The sequence below is a fragment of the Pogona vitticeps genome, chromosome 4, assembly GCF_051106095.1.
Source record: "Pogona vitticeps strain Pit_001003342236 chromosome 4, PviZW2.1, whole genome shotgun sequence".
NCBI classification, from domain to species: Eukaryota; Metazoa; Chordata; class Lepidosauria; order Squamata; family Agamidae; genus Pogona; species Pogona vitticeps.
The window spans coordinates 141,349,130-141,367,257 of NC_135786.1; the positions used below are offsets into that span (position 1 = coordinate 141,349,130).

At 39.7% G+C, this 18,128-nt stretch overlaps 1 protein-coding gene across 17 annotated transcripts in view; it reads right to left on the reverse strand.

Annotated features, from left to right (window-relative positions):
* The window catches only part of CTNND2 (catenin delta 2), a 717,568-nt gene that overhangs the window by 512,552 nt on the left and 186,888 nt on the right, over positions 1-18,128 (reverse strand). Inside the window, exon 1 of one of the 17 annotated variants that reach the window (XM_072998495.2) lies at positions 10,972-11,266. The exons of 15 other annotated variants lie outside the window; for them this stretch is intronic. The gene's annotated coding sequence lies outside the window, so the exon portion shown is untranslated. Of the gene's footprint in view, positions 1-10,971; positions 11,267-18,128 lie in introns of those variants that run through there. One more of the 17 variants, XM_078391700.1, reaches the window with a different exon arrangement.

The window sequence follows — 18,128 nt, forward strand, 5'->3', positions numbered from 1 at the left end:
CAGAATGTGTTCTGCATATAAGTTAAATAAGCAGGGGGACAATATACAGCCTTTGTCATACTCCTTTCCCAATTTTGAACCAATCAGTTCTTCCATATCCAGTTCTAACTGTTGCTTCCGGTCCCACATTTAGATTTCTCAAGAGATAGATAAGGTGGTCAGGCACTCCCATTTCTTTAAGAACTTGACATAGTTTCTTAAAGTCAAAGGCTTCTACATAGTCAATGAAGCAGAAGTAGATGTTTTTCTGGAACTCTCTGGCTTTCTCCATAATCCAGCGCATGTTAGCAATTTGGTCTCTAGTTCCTCTGCCCCTTTGGAATCCAGTTTGTACTTCTGGGAGTTCTCAGTCCACATACTGCTGAAGCCTACCTTGGAGGATTTTGAACATAGCCTTGCTAGCGTGTGAAATGAGTGCAATTGTACGGTAGTTGGAGCATTCTTTGGCACTGCCCTTCTTTGGGATTGGGATGTAGACTGATCTTTTCCAGTCCTCTGGCCACTGTTGAGTTTTCCAAACTTGCTGGCATATTGAATATAGGACCTTAACAGTATCATCTTTTAAATAGTTGGGGTTCCTTAGACAGACCCTAATGAGCTACAATACTACAATGCCCATAAAGACCTAAGCTTCTCAGGCAGCATAGGGTCATTTTCTTTTTAGTACAGGAAGTGGGCCCTGGATAGCCTGGAAGATAAGGCCTATTCCAGGTAAGTAAAATGTAGGTATGTGTCTGTGGACAGGAACCCCTAGAATTCTGCCTGGGTAATTCTTGAAGAATTCTAGAAGTTGGAGTCCAAGTAAATTACTAGCATACCCCTACTTACCAGTGAGAAGAGCTGTTCATTAAACTGCTAAATTTCATATTGTGGGAGCACTTGGAGCAAGTCCTTTGATGACAGCCCCAATGAATAAGTAAAGAACTTACGGCTCAAGTTGTTGTTCAAACATTGTAAAGCCCCAAAGTGTAGCAGGCTATATAAATTAAAACTAACACTTCTGCCTCTGCCCAGAAACAAACTATAAACCAGTAAATTGGGGTATAATATTAGAGCAATGTATACTAATAAGCATATTTCATACATGCTGACGTTTCTAGATGTCCTTCGTAAGCAAGCCAATGCACAATGTGCATTCTAATAATTACAGGGCTTCCGGTTCCGGCTCAGCCAGGCAGCATGCTCGTGGCTAAGTAGCGGTGATTTTATCTTTATTTTATGTAATTTTATATGGCTTTATTCTTTTTATTTAGTTGAAGCTGCGATTTTACTTTCCAGCTGGAGGCATGATTTTAACCTTGGCAAAAGCAAACACAGAGATAATGACTGCTGGAGCTGCCGAGAGACATTAGAAATACCTGTTGCTTCTGTATTATACAACTGAAGCCTTGGAAAGAAAATAGAAAAAAAAAACACCATTACTCCTTCTTGAACACAGAGAAGAGATCCAGTATAAGCACTAATTTCCAGGAGTCACCAATAAGCTACTCTCTCATCTTACGTAAGAAAAATGGGAGCCTAAAAGAAACATCAACCCTTTTCCCCAGTGGATAGCAAGGATCTACTTGAATCAAGTCTGCAAGAAAAGCATCTACTTTGTCTAAGAAAAGCCATCTGCCTTTGGGGGGCTGTCCAGCATTCAGCAGGGGCCTTGATCTGTCGACCTCGTCAACTTACAGTTGGCTCACAGTGAGTAAAATTCCTCCAAGGAACAGGGTGGAATAATCTGCCCTTTAATGGTGCATGTTTTAAAGAAAGAAATCGCTGATATTAAAGCAACACTACAATGCATTGCTGACATGATAAAGCTGGGGATTTTAAAAGTAGCACCCCCCTCAAATTCTCAGAATACTGAACAGAGAGGACCTCAGGCAAAAAAGGAGCTGGGCACAAAAATCAAACATGAAAAGATAACTCCCCAACTTTTAAAAGTTAGAGATACTCACAGTCATCAGAAAAAACAACTCAGGACCGAATGCCCATCTCTGGGCTGACCCTAAAAGCCTGGGCAGACCCATATGACCTAAGTAATGCCACAGAGGGACCTGACTTAACATCCTCCAATCAAGAGTTAATAACTATAGACGAATGGTGGGGAAACACCTCAGAAGAACCCTATCCCCAGCATCTACTTGCAGTGACAGTATGTAAGGAAAATACACAGACAGAAAACCCCCAATGGACAGTAACCTCAGATAGTGAAGAGCCCACCCCAGCTGAAATCCCACCACCCAAGTCCGTGAACCATATCACCATCTACAATTGGCCAATAAGAAAATCAAATGGCACCCGGGCCTCCAACTCAGAAATATTGCAGACGATAACAAAAATACTGGGTGAGGATTGGGATGCTCAAACGAACACAAATGCTACTGTATATATCCCAGTAAGCCTGGGCAATTAAGAGGCAGGGTGCACATGATCTTCACCAATAGTAAACAGGCCCATCATTTTTGGAGCCTATTATACAAGTTTGAAATAGCAGGACCCTTCAAATGGGGAATACATACAACCTACTCAAATATCAACCTTAAACTGATCACAAAATTGGACACATACAAACTAACAAATAAAATCAGAGAAATTCAGGTTCCAGAAGAAAGAGATGGCCCCCTCAGCCGCTCTCATAAGGAAGATAACAGCCGAAAATCTCAGCGATGACCCTCACAGATCTAGGGCTGAAGCGTCTACCATTTACAACAGTTCACCTTCAAAAACTAAACCAGACAGCAGAGGAAAGGAAGCGCACACTAATTTTGCAACCTTTCCAAACAGCATCCCAATTAACAAGCCCTGTGATTTTACAAGCAAAATCAAAAACCTGAGTAATCAGGTGAAAATGCTCCCAAGGCCAAGGCCTCTTTCGAAAGGTATTATACCCCCCAGAAATGACGGAATACACCATCCACACAAAGATAAGATACATCCAGCCTGCACAATTGGAACTATCTCTGATCCCATCCCCGAGTGGCTCATGGGCAATAGATATGCCCCTTTAGTAGCTTTTTCCCAGAACTGACTAGAAGCCTTCGTCCTGGAATATTGCATGGGGGGGGGGGGGACAAAAAGTCCAATTTCACAAAGATCCCATAGTCCAAAACGTAACAAAGATTACCTACCCAGGTAGAGCTGAAAGATCATCCTTTAGTAGAGACACACAAAGAAACCAAAACAACAAAGACTAGGCCCGTAAAGGCTATCCTTTACCCACACCAGCTGCTTCCCTCACCTATAGAGGATGTTAGTCATCAGATGTATCTCAGCCTGCTATGGAGAAGCTAACAATATACAAGGAATGGAACCCCATTAAAATTCTCTCTGCCACAAGAGGGGAAATGACTCCAAAGGTAGATGAACTGAAAGTTCAGGAGCTAAATGGGACATCAGCATGTCGGTGTGCTCCAGAAAGCAATCAAAAATCTGCATCTCAAGTTGAACTTTTATCATGGAATGTGGCAGGCTGGACCAGATGTATCTCCCATACCCATGATACCCCTTTCTTCCACTGTAAATATGACATCATTCTTCTGCAAGAAACCTGGTCTGACAAAGATATAGTACTAGATGGTTTCAACTCTTTCATGGTAGGGGCAATCCCAGGGCGCGGACCGGGGATAATGAAGGGTTGGTTGGGCATTCTGGTATCAATGGCTCTAAAAGTGAAATCTATGATGAAACACCCTCTTGAGATAGTTGGCCATGGCAGTAGTACTAATAGGGGGTATGAAAACCCTACTGATCATTAACGTATACAGTACTTACCTCCCACATCTAGAAAAGCAGAAACAGAAGGAAATTGGATAGACCTTGAAAACTATACAAGTGAGCTTATCATGGAACATCCAGATGCTTTGGTCCTGATTGGTGGGGATCTAAATGTCCATATGGGACCAGATGACAACTACCTGGGAACTGAATTTAAGATAGCCAATATAAGAAATGATAGTGTGAGGACCCTGAATCAGGAGAAGGCATCTAAAGATCAATGTGCAAACTATGCTGGGGCCTGTCTGTACAAATCTGCCTAGAGACTGGGCCTATCAGTTTTAAATGCCACAATTACAGGTAATACTACAGGAAAATCCACATTTATGGCAGCATCCAAAGCTAGCACAATTGATTACATCCTGGTGTGCAGGGTTCTCTTTTCCATGGTTGAAACTCTCCAAGAACTTCCTTACATGGAGGGGGATCATTTCCCCCTACATCTGTGTTTTCACCTAAACACTAGAAAGAGTGGGCTGCTGAATAAGATGGTCACCTAAACTGGCACAAAATTTTAAACAGCTTCTAAACTAAAAAAATCTGATTGACTCCCTTAATCCAGTAGGAAGCCAGCCAGTCCACTGGAATCCTATAGATATATATTAAATTCTCCTACAACAGCTAAATCCACACCTTGTCCATTCATATATTAGAAACCTTCAGAAATCATACAACCAATCCAGACCTTGGTTCAATCAAAGCTGTAAGGTAGCAAAAGAATTAGTAAACCAGACATACTAGGAATACATGAGAGCAGAAGACCATGTCAAAAAAGATGTCCTCCTAAAACTATTGATATGTAAATAAGAATACAAACAGCGGATACACCACAGCAAAAAAGAACACACTGGAGAACTATGGAGGAAGGTGATAGAATCAGCAAAAGACAAAAATCCATCCCTTTTCTGGAAACTAATTTCAGGCAGACTATCGGAGCCCAAACACCCATTATCCTCTTGTATCCCACGAGATAAATGGGTATCGCACTTTACAGGTATGTATGAGGATGTCATTGTACCCCCCCCTCCACTAACGCTTGGAAGCAGTTCCAAATGGCCCCCAGTGACCCCAGATGAAATTATAGCTCATATAGATCAGCTGAAAATGGCAAAGCCCTAGGCCTTAACAACATTCCACCAGAACTCCTAAAAGAAAATAAGACATGGCGGGGCTCCTTTCTAGCACCTCTTTTCACACGTATCAATGACACAGGCCATATCCTGATATCATGGAAAACGGCCGTAGTGGTCCCAATTCTACAAGAAGGGGAAAAGGGAAGACCCAGCCAACTACAAGCCAATATGTTTGCTGAACATTGTAAGCAAATTATATGCAAGGCACCCCCTAGATAAACTCCTAGATTGGCTCAAAGTAGAAAATATCATTGGGGCAGAACAAACAGGCTTTTAGCCAGGGAGATCCACAATAGATCAATGCCTAATTATATGGCATATTATTGAGAAATACTTGGCCAAAGGAGTAACTTCACTCTATGCTGCCTTTGTGGATTTTACATCAGCATTCAACTCTATATCTAGAATACACCTCTGGGACAAATTAAGAAACTCATCTATAGACAAAATACTTTTAGGGCCCTACATGAAGAAACATACCTGAGAGTCAGGTGCAGCAGACAAGGACACCTCATGGAATGTGTGCAAACTCACAGAGATGTTAGGCATGGCTGCCTACTGGCACCAGCATTATTCATCTTTTATTTAAATGATCTATCAAGCTGGCTTAACACCACTGATCTCCATTCCCTGAAACTTGGAGACAGAACAGTGCCAGTTCTACTCTATGCTGATGACATAGCAATTCTATCCAGAATTCACAGCAATTCTATCCAGAACCCCTGTAGGGTTGAGGAGGGAACTTAAGAAGCTCGCCTCATACCATGAAAACAAATCCCTGACTATTAACTATCAGAAGACCAAGATAATTGCCTTTGGACGTAGACCCAAGATTCAGTCATGGCAAATAAATGGACACAGTATCGAGCAGGTGAACAACTTCAAATATCTGGGGGTAGTTCTACAGGCCTCGAGATCTAAGCTTCAGCATAGTAAATATGCAGCAGATCAGGGAGAAAGATCGGCAAATAGTGTAGTAAAATTCCATCTCTCTCAAGGAGAGTCCTTTATACCAGCAGCCCTCAAACTCTACAAAGCAAAGGCTTTAGCTCAGCTGTTGTACGGTTCATTCATGGGGCAACCCAGCTCTCACTTTGCATCACAAGAAATAGTTGAATCTAAATTTCTAAGAACTATACTCCAGGTCCCAAGAGGTGTGTGAAATGCAAGGATAAGGCTAGAAATAGGATGCCTTAAAGTAGAAGCCTGGATTAGGATCCAATCTCTATATATATGTGGCTAAAGGGACAGTTAAACCCCAAAGGACTGTTTTCTTTGATATTTAATGATAATTATCAATCCAAGCGGGTCAAATCTGTCCAGGGTTACTTGGGAAAAATTGGCCTCACCCCAGGCACTTATATCTTCTGGATTAGAGCAGGCAAAACAAATAATCAAACAAAGAATAGAGGACAATGAATATCAAACAGACCCCTCTAGCATTCAAAACATGGCAGTAAGGAGTTACATCAAAAAATACATGGAACTGGCCAAATACTTAACATCTCTGGAAGTTAAAGGAACCAGAAGAGCCTTTACCTTGGCAAGGTGTTTGGCCCTCCCCTCTGCTGAACTAGAAGGAAAGAATAAAAATACTCCTTTTGCTGAAAGGTTATGTTCCTGCCACCTGAGGGAGATTGAGCCCATACAGCATGTTTTTCACCTGCCCATTGCATGACATAGTGCGCAAAGAGACTAATACCCCCATAATAGAAAGAATCCCAGGGTGTTCAGAGGGAAACAGGCTTCAGTTCCTTCTCTTGGATGTTGATACGCAGATCGCCTGTCAAGTTGCGAAATTCTGTGCAGCAATACTTCGATTGTGGAAGTCAAATTCCAACTAGATAGTAGCTCCCAGCTGTATGCATGCTAGCATGTGTCACATACAGCACTGATGGTACCTGTCTGTCATGGGTTTGGAGGGAAAGTTCCATCCTATGGGGAGTGGAAGGCGGGACATCAGGGGGGAGGAGCTGTACTGTATATATATTTGGAGCTGGTGTGGAGAAGGGGAGTTGGAGTCTGTGTGTCAGACTGGGTACAACTGTTTGTCAGTTAGTACATACCTGATAGGTTCAGGTTTCTATCTAGGTAGCCAGAACTGATAGGTTCAGGGTCTGTGCGTTACCTTAAAGTGTTCAGAGGGAACCAATCTGTTGTATGTATATGATTGGGGCTATGCCACGTTCCAGTTTCCTATTTACCTGATTCTTTTATTTACCCTGTTTGTTGTTTCAATAAACCTTGTTCTTTTATTTATTAAAATCCATTCCTGGTCTGTGTGACTCCTTACAGGGAATGGTTGGTGGCAGCATAACTACAGGGTGGGATACTCCAGTAGGTCTGGGGTTGCTACAGCATGTTCTAATGGAACACTGAAAGTTAGAAATTACATGGTTTTATAAGTTTTTATACATATGTGACTGGTCTAAGGACTGTAAATAAACTATTCTAATAATTACACAGGAGGTGACCTTACATCGAACACTTAAACCAATTATCTCCATCCAAAAATCAGCATAGTTATACCAATCTATGTTAGCTGCTGTGGCGTTTACCCTTATTATGTTAAATAAGTCATGCATTATTCATTATTCATGTTTTATGCTGATGTGGTTGAGAGGTGGGGCCACTAGAGATGTTAAAAGGCAGAGACAGAGAGGAGGAGTGGAGTTTTACAGTCTGTATCTGAGTTTGGAAGAGAAAGATAGTTGGGAATCTGAGGATTACTCTGAGGAGTGAATAGTAACCTGTAAGATAATATAGAAGATTGTTATTGATGCTTGATGAACCTGAAGAAGATACTTATGAATTACAGTGGTGCCCCGCATAGCGAGGTCAATCCGGAAACATCGCTATAGGGAACAGGGAAACCCACTGGAACGCATTAAACTTAATTTAATGCGTTCCAAATGGGCACAAAACTCACCGTTCTGCGATGTTTCCCCATAGCGGCAGGGCGCGGCCATTTTGGAACGGCTGAACAGCTGATTCCCCGACATCGCTATGCGAAGATCGGTAATGCGAGTTTTGCCCATTGGAACCGTCGGTATGCCTTCGCATTAGTGATCCAAAAAAATGGATTGCTATGCGAATTAGTCATTATACCGTGCGCTCGTTAAGCGAGGCACCACTGTATTATAGAAACATACGTAACCAATAAACCTGTTTTATTCAAAAGACAGTGATGATCGGACCTTCGTTTTTCCTAAGTACGTTGATAAAGAAATCAACTGGTGGCAGCGTGTGAAAAGGTGATTTTTTTTGTTTGCCTTCGTGTGCTCTGTTTTGGGGAGACAAACAGGGGCTATGAGGGGCAAACATCACAGCTGCCTATACCAGAGAGGAACTTTATGCCCTCTAATGACAGAGTTTGATCTATAAGCATTCTAACCTAAAAACCTGATAGTTTATTTTTGTTCGTTTGTTTGCTCACGTGCTTCCTGAAACACAGGTGAAGGAATAAGGTAGTCATACTGAAGTTTATAGTACAAACACAGGCATGGCCATACTGTGCCACTCACTGGTCTTGTGATGAATATGACAGACAGAAAAAGAAAAGTCATTTTAATTGGTTTCCTCAATGTGAACTGCAGACAAGCTTTGTCAAAATTTGTTCTATATACATCTTAGCTTTTTGCTCTGTTTGTGGTGGGTGGTTCATGCACAGGTATCTTGGGAGCTGAGATAAAGACTTCCAGCTCCTTGCTTACCAGCGTTCCCTTGTTGCACCCAGTGGTGATGTGGGAAGCAGGAGAGACATAAGCTGGAGAGACATATGATGAATATGGTCAGGCCATACCAACGAATCAAAATGCTGTTTACTCTTGGTGAGAACTGGCTTCCAGGAGGACTGGGCAGAGGCACTCAAGTTGGCCCACCATAATCTCCAGTATCTTTTTTTCCCTCCTTTCATCCCTTACCTCCAGCCTAAAATGCTGGGTACACAAAAGGCTCTTGCTATGTTCTTCACAGTCACATGGTAGAGGAAGAAGTCACAGTAGGGTGGATCAATTCAAATAACCATGATCAATCCCAAATCTCTTGCTTATTTCATAATAAAGCACACATTAAGAATGAGTAGCTGAGCCATGGGATATTCAGTTAAGCATTCTTAGTGGTAATTTTAAATCACTCATTTCAAAATCCATTCTACTCTGACTCTGCTCAAACGCTGGCTCTGCGGCTTGGAAACAGGGATGAGCACCGCCCCCCAGAGTCGGTCACGACTGGACTAAATGTCAAGGGGAACCTTTACCTTTACCTCTGTTATAAATTCAGCTATTCTTTGTCATTCAAGAAACAGATGCTGCAGTTTTTACTCAGTGCATGAGCTACAAAGAATTAGGTTAGTACCTCAGTTCAAATCAGTCAAATTTGTTCTTAGCATGACAAAATGAATGTACAGGTCTGAAATAAGATTTTAACAAAACATGAACTAACAGATAAAGAGCTATTTCCATTCACAATATGATTAGCACAACTTTATTGTAGTTTTAAGAACTAGAGAATGTAGGTAACTTCAGATTTTTATACACATATCATTAAAATGCAAAAAATATATTTGGCATAGGATTAGGCAACAACATATTATTGATACCAGATGAAAAATAATCTCTGTTTTGTGGCAAAGCAGGAAAAAGGACAAGGAAACATGTACTTCTAAGTCATGGGAATATTTTTCCCTCGTATTTCATGATTACCGTCTTGCTCACTGTTGCTGGGCCCCAGTAGTACAGGGTCCTAGTTTTGTTCTGTTCACAATTAGTATTACCAATCATATGGTTTATTCAGTGCAGATAATTTTATGAAATTATAACAACATGCTTTCTCTATGTCAGCACTGTTAATAAAAACGTTTTATAAATCTTTTTAAAAAGCCAAACTTTTGCATCTTTTTCAACAATTTTCTTAAATTACTGGCATACTTTACTATACCTTCTCTGCTAGACAGTAAAGAATTTTAAGAAAATTTGTTTTACAGTGAAATTCAGACATTAAAATAAATTAAACCACTCCTTTAAAAAGACATAGAGCTCTGAGTTATGGGTACAGTCTGGAAAGTACATATAGTATGAGATGTATACTTGAGATGTATCGGTTCATTTATTTAATTTACTGAGCAGTCATTCACAGTCTTCTTTGGCTATGTCACTATACAGCAGTTCATCCATGACATTAGAATCAAAAGCTATTATCAAGTAACTCTCCGTATTGCAATTCATGTTAGCTGAATTGACTGAATACAGTCTGTCTAGGAAGCTAAGCATTCAGGGTTTTTAAAGCAAAAATTATGAACAGGAACATAAATTGCAAATAAAGATACTTCTGAGTGAAAATGCAATGCAGCAGGTTTGTATTTCAATGTATTAAGAGATCAATTAGTATAAAACAGAAATTGTAGAAATGTACTTCACACATTGTTTCTTTTATCTTCAAACAGACTGTCTCTACAGTTATTTCTGTTCTTCGAATATTTAAAGGAAATGAAATACCACTAGCCAAACAAAGTTGCTGGAATGATGATGGAAGCATTAAATAAAAACCAAAGTGTTCCAGCTAAAAACTTTATCTGTATTTTATATATCTTTTGTAATCTTAATATTCTGATAAATGGTGCAACAACTAACAGAGAGAGAAAAAACAGAATAAAACTCTGCTGCATAAAGATGCTTCAGTCAGCTGATAAATTTAAACTGGATAAACGTGTGCCCATTCTTACCAAAGTTATTTTAATATGTTAACATTTTATGAGTCGTTTTTTAAAAAAACCAATCATTTAAAAATAGATAGTTCACAATATTATTTATAAGAGCCAACTATTTTGTTTTTTAACATTCTAAAGTAGTATAACTTACAGACAGCTAGATTGTCATAACTTAATTAGAAACTATATAGAAAAAAACCCAACTAACTGGAAAAATCCTACACATATCTTTCTTTACCTTTGTTTACCTTTGTAAACAGATTTTTCACACTTTGTAAACTAATAGTTCTTGATCAGTTTCCAAAAAAAAGAAAGAATGAAAAAAGAAAAGAAAAGAAAAAAGAAGGAAATATATCCAGCACAAACCTGGTAAACAAAGCTTCAGGATGAGTCTTCCCTCCTCCCAAAATAGTACTTCAAGCAGGTCTAGTCAATTTGTTTCTTTCATCATATAGAAAAGTGAATGTATAAGATTTTAAATCCTGTATGCTAGTGACCATCCTGACCATCCAAGTACCGCAGATCAGCAGTCTTCTTCTTTGGTTTTTAACCATGCAAGCATTTGCCAAGAAATAAAAGACAAGGAGGATGTAAAATACGGAGACACTCCAAGACCCAGGGGCTGCAGTCTTAAAGTAGAAAGAATAGAATTCAGTCTGGCACAAAGGTCTCCATGGCAACTGTGAACAGAGCCCTCCCCTCCTGTATTATTTATGCAACATTTCATCACAAACGGATCCTCCTATCAGCCTAAATGGAACTCCAAGTTTTTTCCTCCAGTAAATGTAGCACTTAATTTATTTAGATCCCAAAAGTTACAATTATATGTTCTTTGGCTTATGGTAAAATACACCCAGATTATTACTTAATGCTTCAGTTCCTGGAGAGAAAGTGCACTTTGAACCTTACACACAGTTTCTGCTCAATGCCATTTCTGCTTTGATATTCAAAATGCCTGTTTCCCAAACAAATCTTATGTTTCAAAGTAGTTCTTTTGTTGCATTGCAACTGAATTGGGTCAGAGAGTGAACCCAGAAGAAACACATATTCAGATATTGTTTTAGAGAACAGAAAAGAGACTAAGTGCTAAATATTTAACCATAGTATGTGCTACTGGTAGTCTACTGTTTTTACCTTAGGCATACAAAACAAAGGAAATGCATTTTATGCATTTTTGTTCTTAGTGCAGGAGCAAGTTCAATTTGGACCTTTAAAATGTTCTTTAATCATTAAAAATGTAATTTTAAAAGTGTATATAATATAATCTGGGTACTCATTATGGTACAGTGGCTACAGTAATGGACTAGAACTCAGGAAACCTGGGTTCTGTATCCTGGCTCTAATATGGAAACTCACTGGGGGTGTGGAACTGGTAAAATTACTCCTTAAATATCTCACGTACCATGAAAACTCTCTTAAAGTTGCTATTAGTCATTTCTGACTTGATGGCACACAAGGGCAACAGTAATACAATTCATAAAGTGAAATAAGCGAAAGGTTTTTGCCATGACTTAGCCTTGATCTGAAGCAGCCACAAGACACATCCAACCTGCATTTGATTGAGACCGTCTACAATGGAAACAGGTGGGAATGTGTGTCAGTATACAGATGCAGCATGGATTTAACAATTGAATTGCCCACCCAATTCTGCAATATAATTCTGAAGATCAGAACAGTGGTTCCTAGTCTTAATTCCTCAGATGCTGTTGGACTAAAACTGCCCAAATCTCTGATCATTGGCCATGGTGGCTAGGGTTCCTGGGAGGTGAAGTCCAGCATCATGTACAGAATCAAGTTGGGAACTGTTACAGTAGAACATGAGGGTGATGTAAAGATATCGTGGTTTAATATAATGTTATTATTTCTCTTTGAACTCCAGAATCGAATGTGATTGTCTTGATCCCTGTTGTCTGTAAAACAAAAGATTTTAATGTCATTGGAGAAATGTAAGTAACGAGCATTCCAGATCAACTCCTTGATGAAAGAAGGCATAGTGATGTTTATCTACATAAATCCTGTGAATTTCTGCCTCCCCCTTTACTTGCTCCAAGGCAGAGAAACCTATTTGTGGAAAGGGAAGATGGTGATGGTATATGTTCCCATTACCCAATAGCAAATTAAGTAGAACTACAAGTCCCAGAATCTTTAGCATGAAATCAACACCCCATCTGTCATTTCCACTTTAGAGAAAATACAGTACTGTTTTAATTTTGATCCATCTGTGGGAATCTTATATTTTTCTTTCACATACATTATATCAAAACTAACAAAAGGCATATTAACCTTCTCTTTATATTCCCTACTTTTATTTTTAACCCTGAGGAGGGCAAACTTTTGGAGAAATGCTAGGAGTTCAACCCTTTTGATCTTCAAGACCTGGGGGTGGGGAAAGAAAGTAAGGTTGTAAGGAGACTGTGAGGAATGGAGAAAGGGAGAGAGAGAGAGGAAGAGACAGGGAGATACAGCACTTGGGAGGTTGGAAAGTTGCTTTTTCAATGTACAGTGGTACCTCGCTTGACGAGGATAATCCGTTCCATTCAAACTGCTGTTAAGCGAAATCCTCGTCAAGCGAAATGAAAAAGCCCATTGAAACGCATTGAAAATCGCTCAATGCGTTCCAAAGGGCGAAATACCTCAGCGTCCAGTGAAGATCCTCCATAGGGTGGCCATTTTCTGGTGCCTGTAATGCGAGGAATCCGTCCTAAGTACAGCGGGGAGCCATTTTAAACAGCGGGTAGCCATTTTGCAACCCGAACGATCAGCTGTTTTCTGATCATCGTAAAGTGAAAAATTGGTTCCTGAAACAGGGAACCGGTGATCGTGAAGTGATTTTTCCCATTTAAAACATTGTTTTGCGATCACAAAAACTTCATCGGCTAACAAGGTTATTGTCAAGCGGGGTACCACTGTAGTTCATTTTGGTCTTGAAAAATTTGGTTTCCCTACATCTCCTTATATTCCCAGGTGGTACAGTTATTGGCCATTCTGGTTGTGGGGTCTAATGAGCTGTAGTCCAATCATCATCATCATCATCATCATCATCATCATCATAATGATAGTAGTAGTAGTAGTAGTAGTAGTAGTAGTAGTAGTAGTAGTAGTAGTAGTAGTAGTAGTAGTAGTAGTAAGGAATTGGAAAAATTAGCAGAGACATGGCAATCGAAACTTACCTCTGGAAGAAACAAACTTCAGTGGTCTCCATTAGAGATGGGGGTATTTGTATACGAATATCCCCGCACAGCTGGAGTTAACAAGGGTCCGGCCCCTGGGACTGGGGCCACATCCATGTCCACTACCACTGCTGGCCCCGTTCATCCTTCCAATTGCTCCTAAGTGCTGTTCTCTTTCCAGTTGTCTAGCCACTCCTGGCAGAGGGAGGGAAGACAAGTATCCATGGAAGGCTGCTGAGTGGGTAGCCAAGTGGTGCTCTGGAGCGATTGGAAGGAAGAGAGGGGCCATCACTGCCGCCAGATGTATGAATGGACAGTCCAGCCCCAGGAGCTGGATCCTTGTCAACACCAGCTGTACGAGGATATAGTATTTGTATATCCCCATCTCTAGTCCCTGTAGTCACTTGGACTTTGGGAACAATATCAAGAAATTTCACACAGTACTATAAGCAGTTGCAAATCTCAGAAATCACACCATCAAAGCTACAAAAAATGGCAATGTTATGAACAGCATACAGACTGTACCAGTATTTAACAGATATTTAGGTTTTTGGTTAAAATTTGTGTCTGTTATATAATACCAGTCAATGTTTTTATAATTTTGACTGTGCCTGGTGTTTTTGAATAATAAAAGTTTCCGAGCTCTGTTCTGAATACTCACTGTAACATTAGAATTGTATTTCATTATTATTAGAATGGTAACAAATTTTAAAGACTATCATTACTTTTTACATTTCCTATTTATTAGGATTTTTGACAGCATGGCATACAAATTTGAAAAATTCCACTCAGATTGCAACTAAAAGTTCTTAAATTTGTCTTTTGAAAGAAAAAAACTAGAACAAATTACCCATTACAGATGCAAAACCTGGAAATATGTTTTTAGACAAAATTGTACTTATCTGGGCAGCAACAGATTTTTATGTGACATTAAAGTTTCTATATATGCAAAGGTAGCATTAATAAGGACAGTTTTTATTTCTCCCAGTGGTAATATATTCTCCTAGAACTATTTAAATAAATAATGTTGATTTATTTTAACAAATAATTATTCATTATGATATTTTAGTACATTTCATATATTTAATTTTACACCATTATTTGTTTAATTATTGCCCTTTCATCTGTTCTCTTTTTTGTCTTCTTTTGGTGTTCTTGCAAAAAGCCTGACTAATTGCTGCGCAATAAACCGAAAATAACACTAGCATAAATTCCACTCCTCATATAATTTTTTACATATGCCTTTATTACATATTCTATTAAAGGAATTTGTTACAGGTAGCAACATTCATAATTTGTTCCTTCTAAGCTCTGGTGAGGAAATATTCTGAGGAAACCAGGAACTAAAACAGAGCAGAGGAGGAATACCGATAAAAGACAGGGAAGGAAAGGAGCAGTAACATTTGGCCATTCCACAGTCACTAGTTAGTTACTCCACATTTAGCTACATGCCACTAAACATGGCCTAGACTTTATCTCTAAATTGTGCAAGAAAGTATTCAGAGATAACTCCACTGCTATGCTTATAATTTTGTTGGACTCCATTCTTCCTGCTTTACTGTATAGAGACTTAAAATGTCAATTCCTCTGAAAGTTCCTTTTGTTTCCTCCCTCTTCTCTTCCACATTAAATACACTCTACTAACTTTTTGGGTTTTTTAAAAATAGATATTTTACCAAATTGTTCATTGTATTTTTTGTTCCCTGCTTCTGAACAATGGAAAAAAAACAATTTGGGAACCAGTGTGAGCTGGGATTTCTCAGTGGGCTGGAATGTGTTGCTGTGCAGCCAGGGGTTGGGAATTCAAATCTCCACTGTGCTTCTGGGGAGAAGATCCAGTCAAGATCACCACAAAATGGTGGAGCTAATCAGATTATGTGTCCTGCCAACTGTATAGCCTTGGACACGCTACATGGTCTCAGCACAGCACCAGAATGGGGGACTGGTACAGAACTTCAGAAAACTTCATACATAGCCTTGGGAGGATTGCCTAAGTTGGAAATAAATTGACAACACTTAATTAATTAATATCTCCTGCACAATTCCACTACTATGCAAACTCGTTTGTGGGAACAGTGAGAGGATTTGCTTGAATCTATTGTGAGAAACTTCACATGTTGAGACACACCTGCAAAGAATTTCAAAACTCTGTGCAATTCCCGCGGACATCAGAGCCCCCGTACCTTCCATAAAATGTCTTGGTGTCCTTCCATTTTAAAAATGCACAGGCAAACAATAAGCGTAAAAGGAGTGGTTGATGGTTAAAGAAGTTGCAAACAACTCATTTAGTGCATCAAATTCTTAAATAAAGTAGCAGTTGAGGGTAATACACACCCACACCTGAATGAGACAAGTGAAGATTTACATTCCTACCCATAATTTCCATTAACTGAAAATGGAATTGAGACGCTGCTATAAGGGAAGATGTTACATATGTACGCGTGTATATGTGCGTATGAGTTTAAAGTCAAGCAGCTAAGGGTAAAAAATAATGGGTTCCAAAAGTGTTTGTAGTGAAAACTGCATAGTGATGTGTTACCATAATTTATCCACAGAGTGTGCACCACTGCAGCACAGTGCATTTGACTGTGTACATCAAAATAATAAATACATTTAGAATTTATTGGCACACTCCAGACCTTGCCCCAGTTCAAACACACATGAAAATCTGTATTCAGTGTATCCAGTAGTATCATTATGCTAGTTCAAAACTGGAGACCAAGAACAAGATCATCCACTCTCTTGTATTTTCAATCACCATTGATGTATGTGAAAGCTGGATAGTAAAGAAAGCTAACAGGGAAAAAACTGATTTGTTTGATATGTGGTGCTGGAAGAGAGCTTTGCAGATACCTTGGACTGCTAGAAATACAAACAAGTGGGTTTTAGATCAAATCAAGCCTGAACTATTTCTGGAGGCAAAAATGTTGAAACTGAGGTTGTCGTATTTTGGATAGATCATGAGAAAGCAGGATTATCTGGAATAGCCAATAATGCTGGGGAAGGTGGAAGGCAGCAGCAAAAGCAGAACACCAGACATGAGGTGAACTGACTCCCTAAAGGAGGCCTCAGACTTGAGCTTATACATGCTGAGTAGGGCTGTTGAGGACAGGACATTTCGAAGATTGCTAATTCATAGGTTTGCCGTAAGTTGGAAGCAACTTGATGGCACATAACAACAACAAACATTTCTTGGTGCTTGGGAAGCTGAAACAGGCATATATTAGAAAGGGAAGTTTCTGGTATCTGGAAAAAAATACTGGCCTTTGGCAACTCATTCATCCATTATTTTTGTGGAAGACACAAAGGATGGTAATATGTAATGGTTGACTCATGAATAAAAAAGAATCTATATTATTATTTTAGTACAAGAAAGAGTCTATGCACCTTCATTATCTGCTAGTATAGAGGAAATGATTGAAAGATTCTAATCTCTTATTAGCACATTTATATGGGGGGAAATCTAGAAATACTGTTTTAGGTATCGGTTTATCTTGTATAAGATAATATCACTTTTAAATTAATCTCTTTTCTTTATATTTTAAATTTCTCTGTTATCATTAGTAATCTCTCTGTAACCACTACCAAACTACAGCTAAGCTAATGATCTCCAAGGGTTTCCAGTTTTTCCTCTGTAGATATGCTGCTACTTCATCTGAAGGAAGTATGTAACAGAAACTCTGAAGATGGAGCATGAAAAATAGATATTAAATGAACGGGCGTCACCAGCTACAGTTAGCATCCATTAGAACTGCAATTCTCTCAGGGCCACAGCCCTCCCTACTGCCGGACTGGGAGGCAGCTGCTTTGTTTCTATCTCTTTTCCCTCTCCCAACTTTTGCCACTTGTTTGAGGAGGAGCACGTATAAGCTGGAGCTTGTATAAGGGCTGCTACTGTCAAGCGTTCCTGAGTTGAGAAGAGTCGTCCTGTGTGTCATCTGCCAGGGCAAAGGAGTGTGTGAGCTAGGGGATATCTGCTAACGTATCCCCTCAGCTGTAGAAAAACAGGAGTGTTCGACCAAAGCTGCTTTGCTTCTGTCTCTCTTCCATCCCCATGACTTTTGCCACCTGTTTGAAGAGGAGCATCTATTCAGTCACCCTTACCAGGTGACATGTCCCATAATCTGCTGGATTTGAATTACATGTACATGAGTGGGTGCTCAGGACAGAATAAGTATTCTGTTGGTGAAACCACTCACCATGCTGCATGACACTCTTCCTGCCTGAGCTGTTCTCAAGTATAGTGTTGCAGTCACCTCGGCTTGCTGTGCTGGGGGACTTCGACAACTATGTAGAGGCCAATTTATCAGGAATGGCTCAGGACTTCACGCCTGCCATGACAATAGGGCACCT